Source organism: Acanthopagrus latus, chromosome 7, assembly GCF_904848185.1.
Source record: "Acanthopagrus latus isolate v.2019 chromosome 7, fAcaLat1.1, whole genome shotgun sequence".
NCBI lineage: Eukaryota > Metazoa > Chordata > Actinopteri > Spariformes > Sparidae > Acanthopagrus > Acanthopagrus latus.
The window spans coordinates 25,611,921-25,629,715 of record NC_051045.1 but is presented as its reverse complement, the minus strand read 5'-3'; the positions used below and the strand labels follow the sequence as shown (position 1 = coordinate 25,629,715).

At 41.4% G+C, this 17,795-nt stretch overlaps 1 protein-coding gene across 2 annotated transcripts in view; it reads left to right on the top strand.

The window, feature by feature from the left end:
- Positions 1-1,231: 1,231 nt before the first annotated feature.
- The window catches only part of LOC119023511 (plexin-B1-like), a 70,776-nt gene continuing 54,212 nt past the window's right edge, over positions 1,232-17,795 (top strand). The window contains exon 1 of one of the 2 annotated variants that reach the window (XM_037105507.1): positions 1,232-1,607. The gene's annotated coding sequence lies outside the window, so the exon portion shown is untranslated. The remainder of the gene's footprint in view (positions 1,608-17,795) is intronic. The other variant, XM_037105508.1, reaches the window with a different exon arrangement.

The window sequence follows — 17,795 nt, the reverse complement described above, 5'->3', positions numbered from 1 at the left end:
CTCGTTTCTATTCATAAAGCACAGGAACGGGGAAATGCTTCAAATATAACCCAACTTTAATCCACCTGGTATTAGGGGAAAAGCACTTTTATTTTTATAATCAGTGAAAATCATTTCGAGATAATAAATCAACCAACCAATCAATCAATCAATCAATCAATCAATCAATCAATCATATTTTTGCTCCAAGTTACTAATAGGGATGGTACTTTCAATGAATGATCCCTTTCAGAATAATAAGTTATATAATTGGTGGGCAATTATTGATATATATCAGTGTATTGTAGCCTACTTATCATGTTCTGCTACACAACGTAAGTAGATAGGTAGGCTACTTGTTATAAAACATTAAAAAACAACTGAAAAACAAAACCAAAAAGAAACATAAAATGGCTCCATACAGCTCATCCAGTGTAATCCAAGTCTATGGAAGCCCTGAGATCCAAAATGGGTGTGAAAAGAACTTACGTGAAGTCATGACACATGGTTGAGCTTTAGAGGGTGTGTGTGCTAAAACTTTTAGCTAAGCAGCCATAGGGTATAAATAACATCTTCTCACATCCATCTGAATGTATGGAGCCATTTTAGGATGTTTTTTTTTTGTTTTCTATAGTATTTTGGTTGTTTTATGTTTGTCCTTTGTAATCCAACTCTCCAAAAGGCGTGATTTACACTCTGTATTAAGCCAAAGTCTTCACTGTAGCTGCTAAGCGAAAAGTGTTAGCATGTCACCCCATGTCTGGGGTGACATGCTAATGCTTCCAGAAACCTGGGTTACACTGGAACCTTATGGAACAATTGTTTTGTTTCTTTGCTTTGTTTTTTAAAATACATTTCATATAAAGTCCCCATCTACTTCAGTAGTTTAGGAGAATGCTGGAACATTGTTTTGCTGCAAAGCTCTAGCAGTGTTTTGTGGAGTATAAACATCAACGCTTTTCTTCAGTCCGCATCAGAATGAGTAGGCATAATCAATGAATTCAAGTTTGGTTAAACTTATCCTTTAACGCTGCTGCTGGTTATGGCAGGGCTACTTTTTAAAACTCCATTATTATACTGGACACCACACACATAATTTATTTAGCTATTGGGAACTTGAAATTGGTAGGAAGCCTACTGAAATAGAAGTATGAAGAAAATGCTATTGTGCCTCTTGAGGTGCGGCAGGTTATGGGCTTTTATTTCGAAGGCGACCCCTTGCCGTTTCCTGTCCCACCCTGTCTGACTCCGTGCCTCTTGTCTCAGCCGCCTGTCCGCTCTGTTGTTGAAGCCCATCAGAAGTGCAGAGCTGCCTTGACTGTCCAGAGCGCTCTCTCTCTCTCTCTCTCTCTCTCTCTCTCTCTCTCTCTCTCTCTGGCCAGCCCACCGAGACAAACGGCCTCAGGTTCTGAAGGTTCTCCCACACACACTTTCTGGACTCGGACTTTCTTCTACTTTCAGACCGTTACTTTCCCGAAAAGCGCGTCGGCTGTTGGAGGGGAAACTCACAGTGAGCTGAAGTGGAGCCTCACCTCATCACGCACTCTCAGCTCGTCGGCGTGGATGCGAGGCTGTGTTTCACTCGGGCAGCATGGACGGCTGATTCACACACGCCGCTGACCGAACAGGTGAGTTCAAGGCCGGCGTTCATTAAAACGGAACAAAGGGAAACTATGGTTCACGTGAGGAAAAAGAAAAAGAAAAGAAAAGAAAACAAAAAAAACTTTCCTGACGAGCATCACTTCTGCTTGTCAGAGAAAAAAAAAAAACAGGGTCTTTATTGTTCAGGTGCGCTCGACGCTTGCTAGTGTGATTCATGTTAAATTCATAGGTAGCGTCTCAGTTCACGTCATGAACTTCATCCTGCTTTTAGGTGTGTGTGTGTGTGTAGACGATCTTTGGTGCTCAAAAATGCTTTGTTTTCACGTCCAAACAGTTAAAGGGGCAGTATGTAGTTTCAGAGAAGGAATTTAAACTCAGCATTTTAATATTTACTATATAACTGAGGTAATAATTCAGACTTAGGAATATATTTTCTTTCCATAACTGATAAACAAGCTGTTCTCAGAGGAAAATAAGGTACCAGAACACTGTTTGAAGCTAGAAAGTTGGCAGGGTCCGCCAAATACAAACAAAGTAATACAGTTAAAATTGTGCTGTTCTTTAAGTACAGTTTGTTTGTTCAGTTTATTCAGTCATGAAAACAAAAGAGTAGGTTTATTGCATTGGTTTAAGTACAAAAAAGTCAGTCAGTGAAGAAGATCTCTTTATCTTCTGATTAAAAAAAAACTATCAGCCAAAACTACACAGTGCTCCTTTAAACCTCGAAGTAACCATCATCTCTTTCTTGAATGTATGTTACATGATATCCAGCACACTCAGACGAGACTGCTCACTGCAGTATAGAAGCTGTGGGCTGTGGTGAGCTCTGGGGTTTTGTCAGCTGATGTAGGAATGTGTGTGAGCCAAATGTCAAATGCCTTGTTCACCTGCTAGCAGTCTGCCGGACATACACAGCTGCCTATTTATTGCCCAAGTTAGAAAAACTGTGATGATCTGCTGTGGCAGTGTTTGTTGAACTTGAGGAGAGCTCACAGATTTTAGAATGTGTGATTATTTCCTGGAATTGGTGTCATCAGTGGGTGATGATGATGAACAATGTTTGTTTACGTTTACTCGTATCGAAACATGCTTTTACAACCCTCATTGAAAATGGTAAAGTTGGCCTTCGTCCCGGTCAGTTCAGCCTCTGGACTTAGCAGAATTAGTTGAAATTCTTCAGTCCTAGAGGGAGTGTGTGTTCAGAGCCAGTCATGCGCTATGATATCCGCTATTCCGCGACTAGGTGAGGCTTGGCTCTCAGCGGATCCCCCCTCAGTCTGCTTGTTGCACATGATGAGCCCGCTGGATCTGAAGACAGAAAGCTCTTCAGCGCTGGGTGTGTTCATGGTCTCGTTGAAAATGGCTAAAAAAGGAAGATGGAGCTGAGTTTGGCAGCTGGTTCCCCTCTTCTGTAACAGCTGTTGGATTTTATCTGGTAAAACGAGGAACAGCTAAATCAAAGCCTCGCCTTGTATCATTCTCATTCCAAACGTTCGAGCGCACATTTCCTATGCAACCTTTCTTGTGGTCTCCACTTTTCTCTGGTTTTGCTTGGGGTCCCAGCATCCAGACATGTTTGAATAGCTGGCCATCTGCTTGCTAAGGGCCTGTTCCAGAAGCACAATATCACATTACCCACACTTGACAGTGGGGGATGAATGAAAGTGTGCATGGTTATGGCATTATCGCAGACTGTAGTGTGTAGAAAAGTTCTATTGTTCACTCGCCACAAGTCCAATTTGTCACTTTTTCCAGGTACACCAGGATTACTGTGTGGAGCCCCAAAATGAGCATTTAAAGGTCAAATATGCAACTGGATACATCAATAAATAATGCTTTTAGTTTACTGATTTAAATGAAATGTAAAATGAAATACAAAGCTTTGTACTGTATTTCCTTATCAGTTGATCAAATGCACCTCGCAAGTATTATATCAATATCCATAATGTTATATGAGACAGTAAAGTGATGTCAAAGTGATGTCATTTTCTTAACTCACCAGACGGTTCTAGGTGTAGTAATATTTTCCCCCGGTCATCATGCTGCTGCTGATTATTCATCAAGATCTTATTGTGTTAGCATTTTGTGAAAGCACCGATTACTCTCTCCATAAAACCAAATCAGCCGCATAATGTTAATCATCCATATGTGGTGCTTACTGCTAGCATCACTTGTGTAACTGGAGCTAACGCATTTTGGCTGGTAGGCTAAGGTCAACAACGTTAGCTTGCTAATGCTACTCAGAAGCTCACGGGCACTCCTTCTGTGTTCACAACATTAAATGGCGTCCCCTCCAAGACTTTTGACTTTATCAAAGACCACCATGGAAATTAGTCTTAGAATAATTGTGTTATCTCTGACATTTTGAAGGACTGTGTGTGACTCCTGTCTTTACCAATGTGTGTTAGCTAACTTTGGTAGCATTAACTTAGCTTGATTACTTTTATTGCTGATGCAAAAGTTTACAGTATTTCCACCTAAGTAGTAGCATTAAACACTCACCCTGTTACTAGGGCTGGGCTATATATACATGATATATATATATATATCGATATTGTGATACGAGACTATATATTGTGTTAGATCTTGGATATCGTAATATTGTGATAAAGCGTGTAGACTTTTCCTGGTTTTAAAGGCTGCATTACAGTAGAGTAATATCGTTTTCTGGACTTCCCAGACTGTTCTTACACTTGCTTTTTCCGCAGTTTGTCGTTAAATCCACATTACTGATGATTATTTATCAGAAATCTCATTGTGTAAGTATTTTGTGAAAGTACCAATAGTCCTCCATAAAATATTGTTGCAATATTGATATCAAAATATGGCCTAATTGGTCAGAAATATTGTGATGTTTGATTCTGTTGCCCAGTCCCAGCACTGATTTTAAAATATTGAGGTGAATATTGTGTATCACTAAATGGCCAAAAGATATTATATTAAGGAATATGATATTATTTTAAGGTTAGATCGCCCAGTCCTACCTGGTCCAATCACTATCCAGTAAAAAACAAAATATATTGTGAGGTAAAGCAAATGTTGCTTGTTGGGGTAAACAGATAGACTAAAATAGAAAATTATTGAAAAACATAGTCAAACTTTAATCCTAACCCTATGTAGAGCATGGATGCCCTTCCTGAATCTGTTGGACCTGTTGGAAGCCAACAGGCGGGGCCATGTTTGGACCAAAAGTACATTTGAAATGATGTCCAGGTTTTTTTTCAGGTTCAGTCATGTCAATTGACAGCAATAGTTACTGCCTGGATGTAACACTAGTTCTGTATGAGTATGTGCGTAACCATAGTTCTAAAATATATTGAAATGTTTTTTATTTTATATCTGTGTACACAGAACAGTGCCTTTTCATGGTCATCTACACTGCAAATGTCTGTAATCAGGGTAAACAGTCGAGCTCCAACCAGGTTAGCACAGAAAAAACAGTTTTGGATTTGGATGACATTTACCTTTTTGTACCATCTGATTGGAGGTTAAAGGACAGTATAAAGTTTATATTTCTTCATACAAACCATTGTATTCATATAACTGTTATTTATTTACATGTTCAGCCCAATATTTGACTTGTCTTACAGCGTTTTGTCAGCTTCTGGCCTCAATATTACCAGAAATATTCTGCCTCAAAATCCAGAACAACATCGCTGGCTGTTGCCATTTCTGCCCTGCAGAGCTTTTGAAATCAAACTATGGGATGATTATTCTCATTAGGTGGCATACAGGAAGTGGTTGGGTTACCATCCGGACCTCAAACCTCTCAGACACACACGGAGGAACGGGTCGAAGGCCACTTCAGCTGCAGCTGGTCATTGAAAAGCGATGCTCTGCAGCTGAAACAACCATTTTCCAGTCCGTTCAATGGATCATAAAAGTGAGACTGCTGGGCATGGATGCCGCACGGATGGGGTGTTATGATTTATAGGTGTCAAGTGTCGGGCGCAGTGTAGGTTAAGTAGTTTGCTTTTCAACAGCGTGAGAACTGGAAATGAGTGGGAGCATTAAAGGGAGAGGAGTGTTAATGCTTTTGAAATCAGACGCCAAGTGTGCCCCGCTCAGCGTGCTCTCTCATTTGTTAATCTCAGGTGTCACATACTGTAGTAGGATGTTGGATATATTTTTAGCACTTCTGTCCAAAGAGCCTTGAGTCAGCGCGGAGGCATCTGAAGAAATGACCGGATAGGAATATGTTGACCCGCTGAGTTTCTGATGAGCTCTTGGCCTGTTAATAAATGGCTTTGCTGGATGAGTCTCGGAAGATTTCACCGTAATTATTAGCTTAACTCCTTTAACAAGCAGAGAGGCATCTCAGAAGAAGTCACAGAGCGTAAAGAACCTGACCGTGCTGATCTCGCAGTAGGTGTGGAGGCGCACGAGAGAGAATGTGCGTGCCAGATTTTGATGATAGAAGTATTTTGGGCGTTCCCTGTATCGGTCACTGCAACAGCTGGTGGTCCCTCATGGTACATTCTTCTCCATGCCTGTGTGTGTGTGTGTGTGTGTGTGTGTGAGGGGGGCTCTGTTTGTGCTGTTACAGGCTGTGGGAGTGGAGATTCTGCAGAGAACACTTGCTGGGGCACCGCGGTGGCCACAGGCATCCCTGAGAAGATAAGGGAAAATGAACGGCATTGTGAGAATCCTGAGCCCGTATTCTCCTCTCCTCTGGGTGCCACAGTGTAACCTCGAGTCGCTCCTTTTTATCATTTTAACATGCGTAGTGGCAGCGCTTTACAAACGGTTGACCCCGGTTCAGAAATGCTCGCTATCTGCCGGGCACGAGCCCTCAGGGGAGTTTGGCCGACGGGCGGATTGGCAGGCTAATAAATACTTCTTTTCATTAGCAGCAAGCTTCTATCCATCGTACTTAAACGGAATTCCCCTCCATCCTCTCAGTCCCGTTCACCACACACACTCTTAAAAAGAGGTACAGGGCGAGCAGACTTTTGTCACGAGAAGTACATGCACAGATGGATCATGACACATAATGGGCCCTCATGAGACCAGATGCATATCTTTGAGGCTGGTGAGGGATCCTTGAGTGACTCGTTATGATTGGTCTGTCTTTCTTTCTTTGTCTTCATCCTCCTCACGTCAAAAGCGGGAGTTAACATTCCTGTGTGGGGAAATATGTTTTCTTAGAATATCTCGATGTGGTTAAAGGTGCACTTGGGTCACTTGGGGTTTGCGAACAATGGAGATGGACATAACCATCTCAAACGATGTAACTGTAACTGTTTCCTTTTCGTTGGCATGGATGAATCCAGTAGAGGGCAGCTCATAGTCGAGAGTTTCTAACAACAATAAACATCAGGCCGATGGTCACCAATGAGATTATCGAGTTCCAGTGCTTTCGGACGTCGGCCGTCGTTCAAACTTGTTCGTCGTTTCCTGTGGTCTTTATTTCTCTAACTGTAGGCTGCGCTGCCCCGTCTACGATTTAAGATGGTTCTGCTCCGTTTCATCCACATCAGTAAACTCACAGAAAACATGCAAGCAAGATGAACGCTGGCAGTTACACCGGGAACAACAGCTCTGTGGTTTCCCCACAGTTCAGAAAGACTTGGTATTTTGTGATGCTTCTTCAAAGGTTTTTGTAAAACACTGTTTCCACGATTTTATTTAGAGAGAATGGTAGGTTACATACACAAGAAACAGACAACACAAACACAAAGTCTACTGTGATTCTTCATCAGCACGTCTGTGCATCATGAATGAGAAGAGGTGTTCTCCGATTTTTAAAATCCGTCTCGCCTGAGCTGGCTGTGGTGTTGTCTGGCTGCTATTTTCAGGCAGAACATCTCAGTTTTCTTGTTGCTGTCCTCCTCCGTTCCTTTCCTGTCCCGCCCATTTGCACATAAAGCTGGAATGATGTACTGTGGTCTCTGTTCTGTGAGCAGTCTGACAGCCATGTTGTCTTTGATGTTTTGCGTTGAGGAATAGTGTTGTTTCAGTAATTTTTCAAGCAAAGATGTCAAACTTTTCCCTTTTCCAGCATCTTGAATATAAGGATTTGCTGTTTTTCTTTGTCATTTATGGTATGAAATGAATAATCTATGGGTTTTAGAGTGTTGCGTGAACAAAATAAGCAATTTAAAGATACAACCTTGAGGAAAAAAAAGTGAGAATAAATGTCAGATTAATCAGTAATGGAAATAATTGTTAGTCGCAGCTGTATTGGGGCAGCAGTAAGCTAAGTCACTTGGGCTCTCAGGTAAATAACTTTAGCCGACTGGCTAACACCGGCCAATTCAGATACAGAGAACAACAAAATAACCTAATGTGCAGTTGCAGCCCATGGAAGTGTCAAGATAAAACAAGAATTGATTGAAACAAGAATTAGATTTTTAAATGAGCAACATCACAAATGACAAAATGGAATATAAAACATTTCATTACATCAGCAAGATTAGTCACTGTTCACATGTTAAAAATAAGCATCTAATATGCTCAAGATTAACCCTAGGTGATGTAATCCTTATTGAAAATCTAATCTTCTTATATGAGGACAGAAGAAGGCATGCCATATTAAAGCCATAGGGTGTGGTTTTTTTTTTTTTATTGTTCTGAGCAGCCCTCGGCCCCGGGACAGTTGTGTATGTGCCACCAGCCCTCGGTCTCAGCCTCAGCCACAGCCCCTGTCCCCTTCTCCAGCTCCCTGGAGAGCCTCAGCCCAGCCTGCAGCCCAGCCTGCAGACAAAACCTTAAACCCCCAGCTGCCCTCTTCTATATCGCTGCCTCAGGCAGTGTCCACTATAGAATTAGAGTATGTAGATGTTCCCTCTGTGGAATGAGGGTAATTCATTGCAACACCAAAGCTTACTGGAATACAATCTTGACCTTGTTAATGTCATTATTTATTATGTTTTGTTGTATGACTTTTTCCTGTGACTGATGGATTTTAGTTCCACCTAGATTTTATACCGCTAGAGTACTGCAGTTCTGAGAAATTGCTTCTGTGCAGTATTGACCCGGTTATTTATTCCCTAGTATATCAGCTAGTGATGCACCAGTCAGGACTATTGGGACAGATCATTCAGAAGACAAATTTAAAAATGGCAAAAGTATTCCCAAAAAGCCACTGTGTAAAACACAGATAAAATGGACTGTAATGACTGTGTTACTTCCTTTTTGACTTCAACCCAATTGAAATCAGTTCAGAAACAATATGTGTGATATTTAATCAGATCACCTTTATTGATTTTTGTAGATATATGCGTGTACCTACTATCTCATGGTGCGCCAATTGGGATATTTGGGGGCGATCACAGATTGTTAGATTGTTACTGTCCTCTGTCTGTGTTGTTTATTTGCGGCATGCTAAATAAACCTGATTAGAAGATTCCACCGGTAAACAGGTTAATTGGTAACAGGTGATAGTCACATGACTGGGTACGACGGGGCATTCTGGAAAGGCTCAGTCGTTCACAAGCAAGGATGATGCTCACAGTGATCTCAGGACTGATCGACCACTGAGCCTGCAAAATGACCAAGAATCTGTTGATTTAAATAGGAGTTCCCATTCTGTCTGTTTAATTTCTGTCTATATTCTAGCCCTTGGTGTCAGACTGCTAGTTACACATGTGGGCACAGTTGCCTGCAGCCAGAAACATAAACCCTCCTCCCTCTGAAGCTGTTGCCCCCAACACGCTGCCACGGGCCCCTGGACAGTTGCCTTCGGACCCAGCACAGCTATGTCAGCGATCCGACTGACTCACAGGTGGAGCATTCCCTTTCTTAAATAAACCCCTCTGCATTTGTCCGTGGGGTTTCCGGCAACTGTTAGTAATGCCCTGAAACGTTATCCCGAAAGTGACACACCCAGCGACACTTGTTCGTTCTCAGAATCAGGCTCCAATTAATTACTTCTTCAAACAAGGAGTGAGAACCGCCAGCGGTCAATGTGTGATCAATATCATTTGCACACTTGTCGAGATAACATTCTGGGAATCGGCTGATCAAACGAACCTGGACCGGACTGCCTCGCTCAGCTGTCGGGCGAGCTAATGGATTTGGAATTTACTTGTTTGTACACGCAGAAAGCAGACCACCAGAGGCTATTGCTAAGTCAGCTTCTCTGCTCTTATTGTCTGCAGGGGCTCGCTGTTACGCGGGGGTTCATCTGATCCTCAGGTTTATCAGCAGTGAAGGGGATTGTCAGAGTGTCAGTTAGATCCTGATCGAGCTGACTGGGTTGAATCCCCTTAGGCTACTCGAGAGACGGGGATGAAATGAGTAGAATCTTTTCCAGGACTGTTGATTAGCCCGTTGATTATCTGCAAACCATGTGGTCCGCATTTTCTTTTCGTTGAACAGTCACTGATATCAATGGCATTTTGTTAACCATCACCGTTGGACAAAGTTTGAATTTCATTTCAATTGGATTTCTCCTTGCGCTGCACATTTGCTGATGAAGTAACCTCAAAGACTAAAACGCTTGCTCTGCTGTTACTTCCAGTGCAGGCCACTATTTTTATTCTATACGACAACTTTATTGAATTAACCCACAGTGCTGCTAAAGTTTCTCCCTTCCTGTGGATGTGTTTTTAAGAGGATTTGCGTCGTGTTTACACTTTGGAATCGGCTCTCTCCGTACTTCAGGATTGTTATGCTGTGATGTTAGCGAAAGTGCAATCCTCTTAAGTCTCCCGCTGATTAATGAAAAGCTGAGGGGAAGTACTAAGGTTGAAGATTAAGCCGTAATACCACCAGGTTGCGTTTGCCAGCCCCACAGTATGAAGTCCACTCACTGTCCAGGGCAGATAAAGCTGGCTGCCGGTTAATTTAGAATCATCTGAAGGAGACTCACATGTACAGTAAGTTTACATCCACTTGGAAAGAACATGTGTATCATGGCAGTCTGGAGTTCCAGCTTATTATATGTCTGCTGGGTCAAACAGATACGTACAGTAATTCTAATATTTGGTTAAATGTCCCATGGTTGTTTTTACTCCAGTTGGGTGCTTTTGATAGACACCCAGCAGCTTCTGGTAGCCCTCTGGCTGGATTTTAACAACTACTCTCGAAGGATGATGTGAAGTTCGGCTACATTTGTTAGCTCCTGGCATGGACTAGTTTCCTCAGCACAGTCCACATGTTCTCCATTGGATTCAAGTCAGCGAAAGTCCATTCCAAAACCTCAATTCTAATCTGATTTAGGCATTCCTTTACCAATTCTGATGTGTTTTGGCTTCATTGTCCTGTGGGAGCACCCAACTGCACCCATGATGCCGCTGTTACACTTCTATTACTTATTTTGGGAAGTGTCATACTTTTCCATGACATTGCAAATAAAAGATGTTTTTATCAAAACAATGTTGATATTTTACAGACTCTTCACTGAATACAGTATTTAGGATCTCAGAGTTCTATCAAATAATAGCTCATTTAACACTTTTGTTAATGCATACACCATGTAAATGAAAAGCAAACAGAAAACTGTTTAATAAAAATCACTATCCATTATCGCCGTTTTATTTTTAGAAAGCCACTTCCCTCTTTCTCAACCTATAGGAAGATTTGAATATAGTCCGCATTGTCTTAATGCATTTCGTTGAGTTGCATTATACATGCTGGCATTCCACTTACTGTTAACACAGTAGCTCAACGGGAAACGCTGATCTCATTTGATGTGAGATTCATCCGGAAGGTTGGTATTGAACCTGAGCAGAGGCTTTAAATTACCCTGGTCTCTGGCTCCATGAACTGACAGATAGATGCTTTTCTGTCAAACTACTCCAAGCCTGAGTGAGTGGCAGCTCGCCCTCTGTTTTATTAGATGAGGAGAGGAGAGGAGAGGCAAACTGCTCTGTGCCGAACGGTATAATTTAGTGAAGGACCTTGGCCCGTGGGCAGAGTGTAGCCGAGAAAACCATGCATTCGTGTGTGTTTCCTTCGAATGCAGCAGCTGCAGCAGAAAGAGCAGGAAGTCATTTAGATGGTTTGTTTGACCGGTTTGACCGCGGCAGTGGAAAACGTCTGCCTCATTTCTGTGATGCAGTTGGCAGCGAGCCACAATAAAAACATGCCTGCTTATTAACATAAAGCCAAGATTATTGACATAAGTACCCCAGAACCTCTGTGGAAATTGCTGTTATGCTGGATTTGTTGATGTCTTCGGTAGATCAGTACTGCAGTTATGCGCTGCGAAATCATACATAACAAGCCATTTAGGCTTGTTCTCGTGAATTGTTTCTTGAATTGATCCGTGAACAGCTGTCTTATCGTAACACTGTTTTTTCCAATTTTCTCTCAAAACAAGGGTGCTTAAAAAATATTATTTTGCAAAGAAAAGACCTATATAGTTAATTTAACTGCTGTTTGCTTTGTTTTAAAGGGACATTCAATGACTTTATCTTTGTTTTAGACAAGCAGAACTGAATGTTGCTGACAAAACTTAGGCTGTAATCATGTTTCTCTGAAAATACACCCAAGCATCCACTCAGAGAAGGTGTTGTAGATGTGTTTTATTTCTTTGCAAAGATCCTCTATTGATTTGTTTGGAAGAGGGCTCACTTGTATGATGAAATGAATCTTTTATGCTTCACCCTCTACCCTGAACTGAGCTAAAAAATAATTTTCTGTTTGCGTTTGGACTGTTGAGGTTGCCTGGAAAAGGAAAGTTTTTGCAGAATTCGGGTTTCTATATTTTCAGTACATTTCCGTGTGCTGAACTGTGTTGGCTAGTTGCCTCAGTTTGTGTTTTGCAAGGTGTGTTGTGGATTGAAGTGGGTACGTGTCAGAGTGGTTAGTGCTAATGCGTGTAGCCGTTTGGTGGATTGCCTTCTGAAAACGAGAATTGGTCATTTGAACAGTCATTTGAACAATAGTTAAAAATATATCGATTGGGTGCGACAATGACTCAGTTGATTGAACATTCATCGCATGTGCAGAGGCTGTGTCCTCACTGCAGCAGCCCAGGCCCTGTCCTGCATGTCATCCCATTTCTTGTCACGTCTCAAGAAGAAGAAAAAAAACTACATTATGGATGCTTTAAGTTCACATAAAACACATAAAATGACAAGCTTGAAAAGTTAAACTGTTTCCAAAATCATGAAACCTCTAGTCATTACATTCATAATTAAAGCAACAGCAAAGTATATAAGGAAGTAATGACTGCAAGTTTGAGAAATGTTTGGCCACGAATACTGTCACTGAAGCCTCAAAGCCCCAAAATCAGTGTCTCCTGGACAGTCCTACAGTTGAACAACTCGGCATGAAATATGTATTGGGGAAATTTTTGGAGACAGCAGAAATCTTACTTCCTGCTCGAATAAAGTAAGATATTAATGCTCGGTGCTTTGTTTAGATTTTCCGGATGTAACAGGAGGACTGGTCCAGCAGTCTGCGGGGGCTAACCAAACAGTCTACAGCGTGTCTGAGCGTCGAAGGGGAGTATAGATTTTCACAGCGGTTACAGCACAGCTGACCACACAGTGTGAGAACAGGGGGAAATTACACAAACACAGTAACCAGATCATTTACTGTCCTGAATTAGTGACAACTTGACAATTCTGTCTTTCTCTTTCCGGCGACTGTCTGTCGCTCTCTCTCTCTGCTCTTCTGGGGGACGTGTTATGTTCGCAGTAAAGTCAGTGGTCAGACAGCGGCTGTTTCCAAATGTCAATCACATGAAGTCATTCAGTTTAACATTCAATCAACTTCTTTATGTTACTGAATGCTACTGAGAAAGGCAGAATAACACAGATGACTACACTGTACGAAGGAAATGAAAAAGGTTTCAGGAAGCCTCTGGAATCGAAAGCGAGAGAGTCTTTTGTGTGATTGTTTTCACAAAGAGTATGTTTCAGATTCAATAGCAGATTAAAATGACATCCCAGATATCTCAGGTTAATACCCGATGATTGTTTAATACCTAGTACACTCTGTAGGTACTACCAGTATTGGGTATCTTTCTTTTAAAAAAGACCCATGGAGAACATTATCGTGTTTTTATTTTGTGCTTGGTTGTTCTAGTGTTCTGTGTTGGACCCATCAAACGCTCAAAGTTATTAGAAAAACAGCTCGTTTCAACCTGAGTAGTAGTCGCATTCGGTGGTACAACTACAGCTGTACACTGCGGTGGGACGGATATAGAGAGGGAAGGGCTTGGCATGCACTTGGATGCCAAAAAATGCTAAAGCTAAGTGGACCACGACTTTAAGTGGACGTGACAGCCGTCAAGATGAATGACAGAATATCATATAGTCTCTTGGACAGTGACCTACATTTTTCTTGGACATTCAGAGATGTAAGTTGCCAAAATATGCCAATAAAATATTTTTTTTTAACATATAGTATGGTGTAAAACAAAACAAACAAACCAACACGATGTAAACACTCAGAAAAGTAATCGTTCATCACTTACAACCCAGTAGAAGTATGTGGTTGTGTCTGTATCTGCAGAGACCCTGCCCCTCTGTCTGTATTTTCTTGTTTTCTTAGTATTTTGCAGTGTGTGGGACGTTTCAGGGCTTACGAATGTATAGACAGCAGTGGCTCTGTTTATTTGACTAAGAGCGGGGCGAGCTACACACACTCACACAGAGGCAGGGCAGAGAGCCAATCAGTGGACATGATGAAGCCTGCACTTCAGTGGCATTTACATACATTCTGGAGGGATTTGCAGAGAGGTGGGTGTTTTTTTTGTTCTTTAGAACATAACCTCTGTAAAAAAAAAAAAAAAAAAAAGTGAAAATAATGTTTTAGTTCTCCACGTTATTATTGTTTATTTTTGTTGTTAATATGTTATTTAAGTTTTTAATTTGTGTTTTAGTTTTGTAAACATATGATAACCAAGTTTTCCAAAAAAGGAAAAGTATACCTGCCAGCAGCCACGTAGCTTATCGTTTTTTAGAAGATCTTAGTTTGATTTAACTTAGCGTTAAGACTGGATACAGCAGGAGACAGCTAGCCTGGCTCAGTCCATATGTACGAAAAGTCAACCTATCAGGCACCTTTTAAAGCTCACTGATTAATATGTACCCTTAGTTTTCAGTACAGATTATACAAACAAGGAATATAAGTTAATGAGTGAGCTGCAGATGTGCTGATTTGAAGACTTTGTTACTTTTGGACAGGGCCAGGCTAGCTGTCTCTCTCCAGTTCACGGTCATAGAGACATTTAATTTTCTGAGCCTGACCACACACTGTCCTTGGTTATCGACAGATGGTAGCTGCTCACTGTGCGTCCATCTCCAGGTGGGTCCCCCCTCCCCCCCCCCACCTCTCTGTTGTTCTGGGTTTACGCAAATGATACCTCCCACCAGGTTCAGCCCACAAGCTATGCAGCGTGCTTATTATTGTAATATCATGCTTTCACATGAAAGTGGGTGCATGCAATATGAGAAACAGACCAGAAGTTGTTGTTATGGTGGGCGCGTGTGTGTGTTTGTGTGAGTGTGTGTGTGAGTGTGTGTGTGCTCCAGGCCATCGCTGGTCTCCATTAGTTGAACAGTAGTCAGATCAAGTCTGTTTGTCCAGCTGCTGAATCACCCCCTACCAGGCTCTCTCGCTCTCTTTCTCACTCACACACACACATACACACTGCGCTGACAATCATTTCTAATCCTAAACAAACTTTAACTTTAACCCTTGACTAACCTCACTTAAATCTTATCCAAATCTCTTTTTTTCAGAATTTGGGAATCGCATTACAAAAATACTACAAAGTGGGTTATCCTATACCCCCTCCACACACACGCACGCACACACACACACACACAGGCACACTGTGGCCTTCTGGCTTTGTGTCCCATCTAAATGGATCTTCCTCTCCCCCTCTTCTTACAGAGGCATGTCTCGATAGCCCATGTCCGTCTGCCTCTCTCTCCTCCCTCTGTCCCTCCCTCCTGTCACTCTCTTGCCTCTTTTCTTCCGCCAGGGTCCACAGTTTGACCCCAGTTGCCCTTGACACATGCATTTCTATAGCTCCAGCCAATCAATACAGACTCCTGTGGCCCAGTGTCAGACGGTCGGTCCACTAATTGAAACCAACAACAACCCATGGTGAGAGAGGGTGAGCATTCTCTTTTTGTGTGTCAGTGTGTGTGTGTGTGTTGGATTGATGAATGAGCAGGATGAAGGATCTGCCACATTCACATGGTGATCACCCAGTCCTCATCTAGTGTTGAGACCTTTTTTTTTTTTTTTTTTTTTTTTTTTAATAATTAGCGAGAAAAATTGTACCGTAATCATGTCAGCTGTATGACAGCAAGATGAATGTGGGTTGAAAATTATGCATTCAGAGAGAGAGAGAAAAAAATAATAGCCCACCTCAAGGACAAGGCTGGCATTATTCTGTGTTTTTTCTCATTCTAAACAAATCCCAGGAATCCCCTACCCTGCATGTGTCTGTGGTCCGTACTCCTGTCATGCCTATTCTTGGACAACAACAGAGCGCCATGGCTCAGAGGAATAACATATATCAGTCTGTGGATACACACAGACAGAATACTTTCTTTGTACATCTTTTATCAATCTCAGTTTAAGGTCATATTAATAACAATTTTATGTAGGCAAATCAATTTTAAAAGAATGATGAATCAACAGAGCTTTTAGAAATGTGCACAATAAAAGTGTTTTCCATTTCCTTATAATTATGATTAAAATATAACTATGATTGTGAATCAAGAATGTAAAAAATGTTTTTCCTGCTTGTAACGATGTTGACTTTACATGGTATCTGTGATTTGTCAGCATCAGCAGTCTTGGTTGTTGCCAGTTTGTGGAAAAAAACAACATACAGTTCTACAGTAGGTTTTGTGCCTAGCATACTTATCAGCATTAAAGTTGGCCTACATCAGCCATGTTTATGTTAGCAAATATCAGCAATAACAGTGCTAACGTTAGCCAACTGCAGCAATGGCTAGCTAGTGTTGGCAACTACCTAGCGTTAGCAACCACTTGAGGGGGCAGATGATTCGAACACATTGGTTTTGTAATGTGATCGAAATGGAAGGGCGAGATGGAATTTAGTGGCTGAACACCTCTAACGACACAACCAAAACAACACTGATTGTTTGACTGTATCAAATTTTTACCTTACAAAACAGAGATAACAGCAATTAATAATAATAATTTTTTTTTAAATCATAGTATGGTGATTATTGAGTAGTGGTTTGTGAGTAACACAGCCCTGTCTATGGACTGCCTGTATTGTCTGTTAATGTCTGTGTGAACCCAATAAGGCATGTTGAAGGACACAATAACAGAAGGTGTGGCATGTAAAAGCAATAAAATATATCTCAAATAACTGTAAATTTGTATGGAGTGGGAAGAGGAAACTGAAATTCCCATGAGCACATGATTTACAGTGTGATGGATGGTATGTTGCCTTAAATGACAACATATGTTTTATTACTCATAAATACATGGAGCACTTAAATAAAGGATAGAAGCGATCTCTTTCTCTCAAAGGACTTGAACACATGTTGGCTGGGTTGTTGTGTTGCATTAAGCAGCTGCACTTGTAAGCGTGTATAATGACAAAAGAGGATGCAAATGGGCGATAAAGAAGAAGCTCTTAGCCTTCTAGCTTTTCTCTGTGTGACCGAAGCAGGTGACAACAGCACGGCGCAACTGTTGCTCTGACAAATGTGAAAAAAAAAAACAGGATACGCTTTTATAGAGTGTGGAATGGAAATAATGAAACCAGACAGTAATGTCTGCTAGGGTGTCCTCAGTGTCTGCAAAACACTCGTGGAGTTCAATACTGAGCTTAAATGAGAACAAAAGTAATGTTGGCTTGGTTGTGTTGAGCAAAAAAAATGGGGGATGGGGGGGGGGGGGCTCCTTTCAAAGCTACTGTAATTAATCCCAAGCATCAGTCAGACTATTCTCATTAATAATGCATTTCTAAGCAGCAGTCCTAACGTAGGGAGTGGATTCAAGTCTTTATTCAGAGATTCAGCAACAATGCCAGGCAACCCTCGGAGCCAATCTGCTTTCGCCGAAAGCCAGCCGCACAGAACAAAACATGTTTCATGTTCGGCCATGTTTCAATTTTGAAACAATAAACAAACAGGCCTGCCCTACAAAGCACAGCAACTCCACTTGTGGTCAAAATTGAGTTATGATTGAAATTGTGAAAAATTGCAATAACTGTGAATTCAAAATCAAAAACCAAAGCAGTAGGTATATTATATTTGATTTTGTTTATATATTTTGATTATGTATATATAACTTTTGGGGTCATAGATCATGTAATT